This window comes from Acinonyx jubatus, chromosome A2, assembly GCF_027475565.1.
Source record: "Acinonyx jubatus isolate Ajub_Pintada_27869175 chromosome A2, VMU_Ajub_asm_v1.0, whole genome shotgun sequence".
Taxonomy (NCBI): domain Eukaryota; kingdom Metazoa; phylum Chordata; class Mammalia; order Carnivora; family Felidae; genus Acinonyx; species Acinonyx jubatus.
Window position 1 is genome coordinate 160422985 of NC_069383.1, and position 14433 is coordinate 160437417.

General features: G+C 43.9%; 1 long non-coding RNA gene across 1 annotated transcript; it reads right to left on the reverse strand.

Moving 5' to 3' along the window:
• Positions 1–5586: 5586 nt before the first annotated feature.
• LOC106970803 (uncharacterized) lies at positions 5587–13306 on the reverse strand. The gene is made up of 4 exons (XR_001429555.3): positions 12922–13306; positions 9884–9985; positions 7583–7878; positions 5587–6012 (listed from the first exon to the last, which is right to left on the reverse strand). It is a non-coding gene; the product is annotated as an uncharacterized LOC106970803 (long non-coding RNA).
• Positions 13307–14433: the final 1127 nt, after the last annotated feature.

A 14433-nucleotide genomic window follows, 5' to 3' on the forward strand; every position in this document is an offset into this window, starting at 1 on the left:
AGAGTCCCCCTTAGGATCTCTTGTAGGGCTGGTTTAGTGGTGATGAATTCCTTCAGTTTTTGTTTGTTGGGGAAAACCTTTATCTCTCCTTCTATTCTGAATGACAGACTTGCTGGATAAAGGATTCTTAGCTGCATTTTTTTCTGTTCATCACATTGAAGATTTCCTGCCAATCCTTTCTGGCTTGCCAAGTTTCAGTAGATAGGTGTGCTACTACCCTTGTGTGTCTGTCTACCTTTGTATGTTAGAGCCCGTTTATCCCTAGCTGCTTTCAGAATTCTCTCTTTATCCTTGTGTTTTTCCAGTTTCACTATGATATGTCATGCAGAAGACCAATTCAAGTTATGTCTGAAGGGAGTTCTCTGTGCCACTTGGATTTCAATGCCTGTTTCCTTCCCCAGATCAGGAAAGTTCTCAGCTATGATATGTTCAAGTACACCTTTGGCCCTTTTCTCTCTCTCTTCCTCTTCTGGAATTCCTATGATATGGATATTGTTCCATGTGATTGTGTCACTTAGTTCTCTAACTCTCCCCTCATACTCCTGGATTTTTTATCTCTCTTCTCAGCTTCCTCTTTTTCCATAATTTTATCTTCTAATTCCCCTATTCTCCCCTCCACCTCTTCAATCTGTGCGGTGGCTGCCTCCATTTTATTTTGCACCTCATTTATAGCATTTCTTAATTCATCATGATTATATTTTAGTCCCTTGATCTCTGTAGCAATAGATTCTCTGCTGTCTTCTATGCTTTTTTCAAGCCCAGTGATTAATTTTATGATTCTTCTAAATTATTGTTCAGTTATGTTGCTTATATCTGTTTTGATCAATTCTTTAGCTGTCGCTACTTCCTGGAATTTCTTTTGAGGAGAATTCTTCTGTTTGGTCATTTTGGCTACTTTTCTGTCCCTTATGTTGTGTGCTCTGCACCTGTGAGCACTGCTATATTAAAGGGGGGATGGTCATACACTGTCCAGGGCCTGGCCATTCAAGAGGTGTTTTTTGGAAAGTGTTACTTGCTCTCTGTTGTTGTGACTTTGGTTATTTTATTTCCCTACTCGTAGTGATGTTTTGGACCCTCCACCAGGTTTGCTTTGGTTTGTTCCCTGGAGTAGCCCTGGAAAGGAAAACATACAGACAAACAGGAAACAAAGACACACAAACAAACAAAAAGAAAAACCGAAAAACTAAAGACAATCCAAAAGCAAAAAACCAGAAACACTAGCTACAAGTAAAGAAGAAGAAATGACAGGGGTGGGGAAGAAGAAAAAATAAACATTGACCAGGCAGAGAGACTAAAAGGCTTAATCCAGAGAGACAGAAAGGAAAATAAGGAAGGAGGTGGGGGAAAAAGAAACAAAGATAAAGTTATGCAGACAGAGAAACTATACTGCTTGATTATTCCAGAGAGAGAGAATGGAATGTAAAGAAGGGGGCATAGAACATGTATCAAGAGAATGGATTAAATATGTCTGTTTAAACAAACCAATAACTGGAGTAACCAGCCTAGAGGACAGAAGAGATAAGAAGGAGAAATGGATGGGAGAATGTATCTTTGTAACAAAAATTGTCCCAGAATTAATCCAGGCAATGCAGCAGCACTGGCAAGGAAGGGGGGGTGGTTCTGTCTGGTTCCACAGCATCTATCCCGTTCCAGTAGATATGTAATTACCCAGCATGGAGGGGCGTGGTTTGGTGTAGGCTGGTCCCGCCTCTACTGTGGGCCCCATGGACCGATCCCTGAGGCCCCATGTTGGTGGTGGTGGGGAGAAAAATGGTGACCCCTCAGTCTCTTCTCCACAACCCGGTGTCCCAAATCATTCCTTTGGGAATTCCTCTGGGCTCCTTTGGAGCCGTCCTCACTGTGCTGAGGGCACAGACAAGGCTGGCTGTCTCACTCTGCCAACTCCTTTGCCCTTGTGCTTGGCTGGGATTTAAACTCCCACTCTGTACCCTGGTATTGGGGAAGCACCTCCTGATATGAGGTCCCAGCTGGTTTTGTCCTGTGCCACAGCACTTCAGAGGAGGGGACTGGTTTCTCCTGCAGACTGTGCCCCTGATCTCCCACTGAACCCTGGAGTGGCTCCTCTCCTCCCCAGGTGTGTGAACAAGGCAGCCGGCTCCAGTCTGAGGATGGGATCTGCAGTTAGAGATCCTTTAACCTGCACTTAGAGATGGGATCCCTCTCCATCCTTGTCTGAGGTTTATCTCTTGTCCAGATACAGTCCTATGCTTCCCCAGCGGCTCTTTCACATGCCTTTGTCTCTCTGCAAAAGAGGATCCCTCCCCTCCGTGCCTACATGGCCCATTTTATCTCCCCCAGTTTGCAATCACCCACCTATGGCCCATCAGGTTGTACCAGTTTCTCCCTGGTAGACTCAGTCTCTTTTCCTCCAGACTCTTGGGGTTCAAAGTCCTTTGGCTTCAGCCCTTCTTTGTTTGAGAGAAGTGGGAAGTATGGATACCTCTACTTCTCCACCGTGTTGGCTCCTCCTCTCAATACAAATTTAATAAGTTTCTAGTCGGGTGCTTTCTGGAAAGGGAATTTTTTTTTTTAATTTTACATGGGTCTGTTTCTGGACCCACTTTTACTCCCTTGATGTATGTGCCCATTTTTTTAAGTTTATTTATTTTGAGAGAGCAAGCAGGGGAGGGATAGAGACAGAGGGAGAGAGAGAATCCTAAGCAGGCTCTGCACAGAGCCCGATGTGGGGCTCAAACTCATGAACCAGGAGATCATGACCTGAGCTGAAACCAAGAGCTGGATGCTTAACCACTGAGCCACCCAGACACCCCTTTGTGTGTGCCTATTTTTATACCAATACCACAGAATTTTGGCACTGTAGCCTTATAATAAGATTTGAAATTAGGTATTATAAATATTCCAACTTTGTTATTTTTCAAGGTTGTTTGTCTATGTTGGTTCCTTTCCATTTGCATGTGAAATTTAGAATCAATTTATCAACTTCTACACAAAAATATTGTATATTTTTATTGAGATATTGAATCTATAAATTTGTGGAAACTTGGCATCTTAAAAATACTAAGTTTGGGGCACCTGGGTGGCTTAGTTGGTTAAACGTCTGAATTCAGCTTAATGAATTCGAGCCCTGCATCTGGCTCTGTGCTGACAGCTTAGATCCTGGAGCTTGCTTCAGATTCTGTGTCTTATTCTCTCTCTGTCCTTCCCCTACTGGGTCTCTCTGTCTCTCAAAAATAAATATAAAAAAATATTAAGTTTGAAGATGACTGTGTATTTTTTCTCTTTTGATCTCTTCAATTTTTTAAATGTTTATTTATTTTTGAACGAGAGACAGCATGAGCAGGAGAGGGGCAGAGAGAGAGAGAGAGGGAAAATACAGAATCTGAAGCAGGTAGGCTCTGAGCTGTCAGCACAGAGCCCAACATGGGGCTCAAACTCGTGACCTGTGAGATCATGACCTGAGCTGAAGTCAGGCGCTTACCTGACTGAGCCACCCAGACACCCCCTCTTTTGATTTTAAGGTGAATTAAGTTGATAGTTTGTGTTGAATCAACCTTGTGTTATGAGAATAAACCCAATTTGGTTGTGATTTATTACCCTGTTATGTATTGATGGATTTTGTTTGCTGACATTTTGTTTATGATATTTGGATCTATGTCTGTAAGGGATATTGGGTTGTAGTTTCATTGTGATGCCTTCTTCCTGGTTTTGGTGGCAGTGTAACACTGCCCTCATGTAATGAGTTGATAAGTGTTGACTCATCCTCTGTATTCTGGAATTATATTGTGTAGAATTGGTATTGTTTCCTTCATAAGTGTTTGGTAGAGTTCAACAGTAAAAGCAATTGGGACTGAGATTTTCTTTCTTGGAATGTTTTGACTACACATTCAATTTTCTCATTGATAGAGGACTATTCAGGCTCTAATTTTTCTTTAGTGAATATTTATAGTTTGTGTTTTACAACAATAAATTTCACCTAAGATGTGTGTAAAACATATTGCAGTATTTATTTTCTTTATAATGTGCTGTTGGATTTTGTTTGCTATTGTTTTATTGAGGATTTTCATTTCTATTCATAAGAGATAGTGGTCTATAGTTTCTTGTTCTTTTCTGGCTTTGATATTGAATTTTGGCCTCATAGAATGATTTAAGAGGTATTTCCTCCTGTCATTTTTTTTGGAAGAATTTTAGAAGGGTTGGTAACTCTTCAATTTGTCAATAATACAGCTTGTGCTGTACTTTGCATTGTTGGGAGATTTTTGATTACTGATTTAATCTCTTTACTTGTAATAGGTCTATTCAGATTTTTTATTTCTTCTAGAGTCAGTTCTGGAACTCTGTGTTTCTCGAAATTCATCCATCTCATGGAGGTTATATACTTTGGTCAGAATATTCTCTAATGATACTTTTTGTTTCTTGTACTGTTGGTAATTATGTATCCATTTTCATTTATGATTTTAGTTATTTGCATAGATTTTATAGTTTCTTAGTACATTTAGCTAAAAGTTTGTCAATTTTGCAGATCCTTTCCAAAAACTGACTTTTGCCTCCATTGACTTCTATATTGTTTTCCATTCTCTTTCATCTACCTTGACTCTAATCTTTGGTTTTCTACTTCTCCCGTCTACCTTTGCTTATAGTTTGCTCTTTTTCTAGGATCATAAAATGGGAGATAATTGTACTGATTTGAGATCTGTCCTTTTTCTAAACATAAGCATTTATATCTTCAAATTTCCCTCTGTGCACTTTCTCTTTCTGTTCTTCAGATTAATTTTCCAATTGTTTTAAGTTCATGAATTCTTTCTTCTGCCTGCTCAAACCTGCTGCTGAATCCCTCTAGTGAATTTTTGCCATTTCAGCTATTGTACTTCCAACGCTAGAATTTCTATGTGTGTGTGTGAATAATTTCTGTAATTTAGTTGATATTCCATATTCATTCACATCTTCCTGATTTTAATTTTTTTCCCATGATTTCAACTCATTTAGCATACTAAGACAGCTGAAGTGGCATCACCAAGATGGTGAAGTAGGAGGCCCTAGCTTCTGTTTTCCCACAGAGATCTACGATTAGCCATCTACCCACAAACAAAAAGCTCTCTGGGATAGCTCAGGGGTCCACTTAGGAAATAACAGCAACACAGTGGGGAAGAAAACCCTGAGCATAAGCGCACACAAAGGAAAGGAAAAAATCTTAATTTTGCTTGCATCACTGGTCTTCCAGTTGGGCACTGCTCAGTACCAAGCAGAAACACTCTGGCCAGAAAGCATTTCCCTAACTGGAAAAGGGAGAGCAGGGTGACCAACCAGTTTCTCCACGCTTTTGAGGCACCACACAAGGGACCTACTTCTGTTGCACTTCATTCAGACATTAGCAAACCTGAGATGTACAGAGAAGGCTAGGAACAAAAAAAGAAGAGCCTTGGCTACCAGTAACAGTCACACAGCAGGAGCGACATTGGTTCCAAGTGATTTGCTCTCCAGAGGACCCCAGCAGCTCTCTCAAACAACTGGCCAGCACAGTATCTGAAAACCCAAAGATATTCACATACTTGTGTAGAGAGACAGGTCCTGAAGGTGTGGTGATGAGAGAATTACAAAGCAGGGGGCTGAGACTCTCCAGGAGCCAAAGCATTGGTCCCCTGGCTCAAGCCTCTTTTATGTTTGCAAATTGATAACAACAAGCCATTACAACATAGTATGTGGCATCTTGACAGGTTGTGCACTTGCAGTGTATTCCATACTGGGTCATGAGTACATCTGGTGCCAGACAAAACATTCTTATCCCCAGTCCTGGCCACCCGTATGATGTCCTTCTGGAGAAAATGAGCAGTCCTGGCAGCCTTCCGTCCTGGGGATAAAACTGCTTTTGGTTCCTCGCTGCTCCATCCCTTTCCTTCAAGACATCCTTACGTGCCTCTGGTTTCTTGTTCTCCAACATCTCCCCCTTTTTGTTTATATACAATGGGCTATAGGAGGACATTGTATAACCCAAGCTGTTGGTCCATTGACAGGCTCATTGTCCCTGGCACCAGACTGCACATGCAAAGATAAATACATTGCATATTAATACAAACAGAATAGCAGTAGAGAAACTAAAAATCCCAATATGCTCTATAGCATTTAATTTTCCCAATCCCTCTGATATACTTTCTAAGATCTTAGAACCAGATAACATGTCCAGATTTGTTTTGGAAGTCTCCTATATCCCTGCTTGCAGATGTTAAATGTCCATGGACATGTTTGATTGTCTGAGCAAGTGTCTCTTAATGCCATTCCATGGAAATTTAGTGTTATTAAACAGCAATGGGGTTACACATTGGTGTAGTGTTCCAATAACATTTTAATGATCTTTGCCTTTGTAGGCTCACTAATTGATCCCCAGCAATATCACAGCCTGTTGTAGGTCTGCAATCTCACTGGACCATCTACTGTCAATGTCCTGCTGTGTCTTCCAAGGTGGTGCAATTTCTCATGCCGTTGTTGCACAAATGGTACCATCTGCGCAGATTGGTGCAACGAGACAGCTGCAGTGGCTATGGTGGCAGTCACAGCAATAATGCATATGAGAGTTGCAACAAGTATTCCAGCAAACCTTTGGGATCAGTGAAGAACTCGCTGTAGAGCCTGGTCCATCAGATACATTTCTGGAGAATGTTGTCATGGTTGAGACATGCAAACCAGCAGCCACAGGCTAGTGCATGCTCTAAGTAAATATAAGCTTTTGGATGACATAGCAAAGGGTATAGAATTAAGACAGGTGTATAATGAGCAGTTAACACAAGTTATAAGGGCCTCAGCATCATTCCAAACTATCTGTGCTTTTAATAGTACATATGGCAAACGGACACAAGCCCGTATGTATCGGGTACTATTGACCGTGAAGGATAGAGTAGAAATAGTGCTGGGGCTGTTTTTATAATATGTGCCCTTGCAGGTATGTAAAGGGTGGAGGGCAGCAGTTCATGTCCATATATGCTTTTGTAATGGTCCTTGTCGTAAACGAGGGCTGGGCGCAGAAAATCCCCCACCATGCCAAATGACTGAGCCATTAGCAGTGGTGCTGATAGTATGATTATGAACACACCATCGTAGATTTTGTAATGAGTTTTTAAGGGGAACTGAGCCCAGAGGGCTCCAATCAACGATGCTTCCATAGGAAGTATTTAAAAGAACTCACCCTATCTCCCCTCTACATGCTTCCCAAGTCACCCATCCACCCCATTCTGACAATGTACGAGTAGCACAAGACAGAAGCATTGGAGGAGTGTCATTAAGATTGGAGCCAATCAGAGAACGGGCTGAGAGTAAGAAAATAGGTTTGTGCTGGGCCCTGTTTTTAATAATAGATCACCATGCTTGAGGCTTACTTTTGAGGCAGTGTTTCCTGTAACCAAAACATATAGGAGGACCTTCAGTCCCTATAGCATAATTATCCATAACAGTACCTTCTTCATTGGGCCTATGTGTTTCTCTGTTGTCAAATGGCCCAGGTGTCCATTCAGTGTCATTTGTATATACCGGCATGGGGGAGTTGTACCAATTTATGCCGATTGAGAGGTGGATGAGGGATATAAGCCCAGTAAATATAGTTATCAGCGCTTACCATAGTAGTGATAACCACGAGCATCGCAAGGAAAAGGTGAGCAGGAGTTTGTGGGCTGCGAGTCTGCATCAAGATTTTTTCAGCAGCGTGCATCAACCTCTTAACTTGTCCCCGAGTAGGAGGCTAAGAGGTCCTAGTGCTCCTCAGGAGAGGGTGTGGTGCACTGGGCACAATTATTGGTTTCTCAATGGACATTCTGTGAAACTCTTTGGTGGGGTCATGTCGAACTGCGGTTGCTTGGATCAGCTCATGCCTGGGTTTCAACCGGTGACTGGGTAACCACTGGTAGCCTTGATCTGTAAAGACATAAGCATACCCTTTGCCCCACACAACAACTTCTCCCTTTTCCCCGTGTCCCTTCTCATCTTTCCAATATACTGGCTGGTAAACAGGGGTGATCTTTTTCTTGTACCAGTGTATCTCAGCAGAAGGACATGTATGGGGTCCTCATATGTCCAAGAAACTTAAAGTATATAAGGCCGGATGTAATTGTTCCCGTGGCGTAGGTCTAAGTCCTTCTTCTCCCCCTCTTTGTTTAATTAGCATGTTTTTAAGTACCTGATGAGTATGTTCTGTGATCCCTTGACTGTGAGAGTTATAGGGAATGCCAGTAAGATGAGTAATTTGTCAGGCTGCAAAGAAGTGGGCTACTTATGAGATACATATGCAGGGCCATTATCAGTTTTAATGTGTTGTGGGATACCTAGAATTGCAAAGGTTTCAAGAAAATGAGCACTAACATGCCTAGTCTTTTCTCCGGTATATGCCGTGGCCCAGATCTATCTGGAGAAGGTATCCACAGTAACATGCACATAAGAGAACTTACCGAAACCAGGAATATGGGTAACATCAGATTGCCAAAGTTCATTTGCCTGTAGTCCACAAGGATTCACTCCAGAGGTATATGGAGCCACAGTGAGGGGGTTGCAACAAGGACAGGCACTAACGATGTCTTTTGACTCAGCATGTGTTATAGTGTCTATGGGAAAGTCCTTGAGCATTAGTATGGTGAAGCATATGCTCCTGTTGTGCCATTTGTAAGGTGCCTTGTAATAAGTCATCAGCAATGGAATTTCCTAAGGATAACGGGCCAGGACTGCGAATATGAGTGATACAAAAAGGGCGTTGCCTATGCCATATTAATTCTTATAAATGCAAAAACAGATGATGTAATTCATTTCATGGCACAATATGTACAGTTTCAATATTTAGGACTGTGAACCATGCACATTGTGAATCTGTCACAATATCGAGGGAGGCAGGTACAAGATGCAACAATCCTATAATGGCTGCTAATTCAGCTTTTTGGGTAGATGTATAGGGTGTCTTCCAGGCCTTAGAGATAGGACCATGTATAGAAGCTCTACCATGACCATTTCCATCTGTAAAATATGTGTCAGAATCTGCGAAAGGCCACTCTCGAATTATCTTTGGCCAAATCCATGATGTAACCTTGAGAAATGACAAAATTTTTGTCCCTTGGACAGTGATTGTCTAATTTCCCTACGTAATCAGGCAAAGCTATTTGTCATTGTATATTAATTTGGTAAGCCATATCAGTTTGTTGATATGATAAGGGAATAATTATAGAAGAGGGATTGCTACCATTAAGCACACGTAATCGGGATCGGCCTCTCCAAATTACATTCCCAATTTTATCCAGATACATGGTAAGAATTTTAGAGTCCTTACTTGGTAAAAACAGCCATTCGATGATTCCCCCATCCTGCCTACGACCGCAGCTGGAGAATGTGGAGTAGGAAAAATCAATAATTAAAGAGGAACATTAAGTCAAACACGAGTGAGCTGACAATTTTGAATATGATTTTCAATCCACTGTAATTCAGCTTCTGACTCTTTTGTGAGGACCCTAGGGCTGTTAAGGTTGGGATCACGGGCTTATGTTTGGAAAGGATGAGATAAGGTGTAAGTCGGGATTCCCGAAGCAGGTCGCAACCAATTTATATCTCCTAGTAACCTCTGGAAATCATTTAAAGTTTTCAAATTATCTCAGCCAATCTGTACTTTTTGGGGAATGATGGTTGCCTTGTGAATTTTTGCATCAAGATAAAGAAAGGGATCTTGGGTTTGCACTTTTTTGTTGTTGTTGTTACTATTAGGCTGTATTTGGGTACAATAACCCAGCGGCCTGATAAAGATCTTTTATCTGTGTAGGTGTTTCTGCAGCAAAAAGAATATCATCCATGTAATGGATAATCAACACCTGTGGGACCTGAATAAGTAATTGTGAAAGTGGCTGATTAACAAAATGCTGACACGTAGTAGGGCTATTAAGCATACCTTGCAGAAGCCCTTTCCATGGATGGCATCACACAGGAACCATATGATTGTCTGAAGGTACAGAACAGGCAAATTTTTCTCTATCATCTGGCAGTAGAAGAACTGTGAAAAACAATCTTTTAAATCTACTATAATTAATGACCAGTTCTGAGGAATCATAGTAGGAGACGGGAGCCCAGGTTGCAAAGCAAAGGTCCCATAGACCGTATAACCTCGTTTACCTTCCTTAAGTCAGTCAACATTCTCCATTTCCCAGATTTTTTCTTTATCACACACACACAAGAATTCCATGGACTGGTGGGCATTTCTACATGACCTGCATCCAATTGTCCTTGCGCTAATTGTTCTAGAGCCTCTAATTTCTCTTTTGGAAGGGGCCACGGTTCCACCCACACCAGGGCAGTTGTTAACCATTCTAATGCTAAGGCATAACGTTGTTCAGGAACAGTGGCTCTTACACTAAACCTGAATTCTGTACAGGCTATCCCAGTCCCACACAAGGTGGCCACATTTCGGCAGTAATTGTTCCCATATGCCCATGTTCTTGTCATCCAAGCCCTTTTAAAGGATTATAACTCACTTTGGACACCATATTGGTTGCAGCAGGGGAAACATAAGGAATATTAATACATGCTCCCCATTGACTTAGGAGGTCTCTTCCCCATGGATTAATGGCTGTATCAGTAACATAAGTCTGGATAGTAGCAGCCTGGCCTTCAGGCCCTTCACATAGAAAACTTTCAACACTCTGTTGGATGTCAGTAGCTTTTCCTACACCTGTAAAGACTGTGGATATAGGTCGGAGTGGCCAATTCTTAGGCCAAAACTTAGAAGCAATGATGGTGACATCATCAGCTCCTGAGTCTACCAGGCCAGTAGATGATGTTCCATCCATTTGTAAGGTCATCTCAGGCCTTTGTCCTTTAGAAATGTTTGCCAAGATATCTGTTTGCCCGTAGATCCAAACCCTCCCTGCCAGTCTATTGGCATGGAAATTAAAGCAATGTAAGGCAACAACGGTAGTTGGGCAATGTGATCTCCTGCAAGACATGATAAGGAACTGAAGTACTAATCATTACTAAAACTTCATCCTTAAAATCAGCTTCTATAATTCCTAAGTAGACACGAACTCCCTTGGACGTAAGACTGCTTCGTCCAATAAGAAGGCCAATGGACCCTGAAGAGGCCCGTAAATCCCAGTTTTAACCTTGTAAATTCCCACGGAGAGTTTGAGGACCAGAGACTCTGGGGCAGGAATATCTAATGCAGCACTCCCTCATGTGGCATGGAGAAGGTCATGGACAGATTTGCATGGTAAGTCCCGTAGCTCACAGGGTAATAACGTGGAATCTGATTCCCCGTATTCTTTACATTCGGGCCCTGGTGGAGGGGGGGGGCGTTATCCCTGTCTCCCCCACCAAGATGGCAGGGGAGCTCTATTCTTATGGAATTTAGATCTACATTGATTTGCAAAATGATAGCCTTTATTGCATCCAGGGCATAACCCAGAAGGCTTAGAATTTCATTCTGGGGGTGAGGTAGATCATGGGAGTTGTTACAACTCAGCTGTCAGCAATCCCTTTTATAATGTCCCAGTTTGCCACAGCGAAAACGCTTGGACTGTTTGTAAAGTCCAGGGTCTGCTGGCAGTGGCTATTCAAGGCACGTTTTATAGACCTCTGAGCTGATATCTTGACAGGCCTTTATATAATCAGTTAAATCACCCCCTTGAGACTTCACTGGGTATAAAGCTTGTTGGCATTCCTTATTAGCATTACCAAAAGCCAGCAGCTGTAAGAGGAGATCCCGTAAGCCTGCCTGAGAGATGCTTTTTATAATAACATCCTTTAACCCAGCAATAAAATCTACATAGGGCTCGTTAGGACTCTGTTTGACTTGAACAAAAGAGGGTGTAGCCTGTCCCGGGGTAGCTACTTTCTCCCAGGCATTCAGGCAGCACAATCTAACTTGTATCACCGCTTGAACATCATACTGAAGCTGAACCTGTATGCCAAACCCTCGTCTGCTCCTGGTAAGTTGTTTTCCGGTAATGGGCACAGGAGGATTCAGGGCGGCATCATGCCGGGCCTGTATCTGTGCTTCTTCCTCCCACCAAGTCCTAAACTGCAAAAATTCAGAAGCACTTAGGACAGTGCAACCTAGGACCGCCCAGTCCCATGGAATGAGTCGCTCTGAATTGGCTAACCCAGACACCAATCCCAATGTATAAGAGGAATTAACACTGTATTGCGTGCAAGCCTGTTTCAAGTCATTAATTACCTTAAAACCGAAAGGAACCAGATAAAATCATTGCCCTCCCTGAGGATATTTCTGACGAGGAGGAATTTGGGTAATGTTGACAAGATAAGCTGCAGGCATACTAGGTGTTAATTCAGTGTCCCCCCCCCCCCCCCCCCGCAGCCTTAGTTTGTTGAAGCACCTGCATTAAGGGGGAAACGAATTGTGATACTATGAGTGGAGATACCAAGAAATGGGTTTTTTGAATAAGCGGAACATTTAGTTTCCTCAAAGGGATGGATGGGTTCAGGGCCGTGGGGCAATGAGGGAGGCAGGAGTACGGAAGCCTGAGCTGTGACTATCTCTGGGCCATGAACCTGGGACCTGTAGGTTTCTATTCCTCTGGTGGTGGGATACGGGCTCGGGCCCTGAGTCACTATCTACGAGCTCATGATCACTTTCAGCCAGTGAGGGGTTGTGATGACCAATGTCCCCTTCTTCCCCTGATTCTGACTGCAAGGGCTGCAAAGCCAGGGAACTTAAATTACATAAAGACCATAGGGAGAGAGGGATGGCTTCTTGCTGATAAGCCTGGCACAAAGCACATAAAACCAAGTTCCATTGTTTCTGATTCAAAGCATCTTTGCCAGAGGCATAAACTGGTAACAATGTTTCTTTACTAAGTATAACAAATCCTGAAACGCAGATCGTTTCACTTTTACCCCTGAGCTCTTTAATAAAGTCTGCAAGAGCTGAATATGTAAGTGATAACTAGATGGGGTGGAATCCCCTGTACTTACCCTGCAGAAATCCTGAAGGATGAGCTTCCCCAGCTCCAAAGTTTCCTTCGGTTCCCTGGGCCCTTCCTTCTTCAGTGGTGCTGCACACGTCCCCCTTCAGCTTCCCTGTTCAGGCACCAGCTGAAGAGAGGTCCTAAAGGTGAGACTCTCCAGGAGCCAAAGCATCGGTCTCCTGGCTCAAGCCTCTTTTATTTTTGCAAATTGTCTGATAACAGCAAGCACATACGACATAGTATGTGGCATCTTGACAGGTCGTGCACCTGCAGTGTTTTCCATACTGGGTCATGAGTACATCTGGCACCAAACAAAACATTCTTATCTCCAGGCCTGGCACCCACATGATGTCCTTCTGGAGGGAGCGAGTAGTCCCGGCAGCTTTCTGTCCTGGGGATGAAACTGCTCTTGCTTCCTTGCTGCTCTGTCCCTCTCCTTCAGGACATTCTTATGGTGCCTCCGGCTTCTTGTTCTCCAACCTACTTGGACACCAGCCACCAGGATACCTCCCATGCCCTCCTCTGTGTACCTGCTGGAGCCTGGGATGCATGTTGGAGCCCAGCTCAGGCCTCTCTCTGCAGCTGCTGAGTTCATGACACCTGCCTAGATCCCTGCAGCTGACCCCCCAACACACAGGTGCTAGCTCCAGCTGTGTCCTTCGTGCTGCTGGCCTGATGCTTGTCCCAGGCCTCTACTGCCATTTGCATGCCCCTGGTGATAGCCTGTAGCCACCCAAGTGCAGGCCACAGCCAGACCCCTATAGCTGCTTGTGACCCAGATTCAGCCCTATCTCCAGTCACTAGCTTGCACCTCTGTGCTCACGTATAACTAGCCCCTCCAGCTGTGTACCTGCACCCCGCTAGCCTGACTCCTACTACCCGCATCCACTGCTGTGTACCAGACAGCTAGGACCCCCTTAGCTACTTGTGGGCTCAGCTTTGTCCCTGTCTCTTGTCACTGACCTGTACCCCTGTGCTTATGTGCAGCTGGCCTTTCCAGCTATTCACCTGCACGCCCCCAGCCCAGCTGTTTTCACTGCCTCCAGTGCCCTGTATACACCCCTGGAAAGACCCCCTACAGCCTCAAGAGTGTATGCTGACAGCCAGAACTCCTACAGCTACCAGTGCACCTGCGGCTGGCCAGACTTCCATCACTGCATGGGTGTCTGCAACCACTCCTGGGCACTACACAGGCCTGTGCAGCTGGACCCTCCTGCGGAGCGTGTGCATGCCCCGGACCCTGCCACCACTGCTCCCTGACCCAAGCTGCTGGACCAGGAGGGGCCATTGAGGTCCTCGACAGCCCTTAACAGCCACTGTGAACCCCCCTGCAGTACTTTCCAAGGGCCACACAGCTATTGATGGTGTGGATTTCAGCAGCTTGAGCTGACGAGACATCATGTGCCTGCCTCACGCCCCCTGATCCAAAGCTAGCACACGCTCCTGCTTGAAGGTCTTCCCCCTTTACTGCAGTTTGTCCATCAAGTCTAGAAGAGGTTATTGCTCATTCAAATGTGCA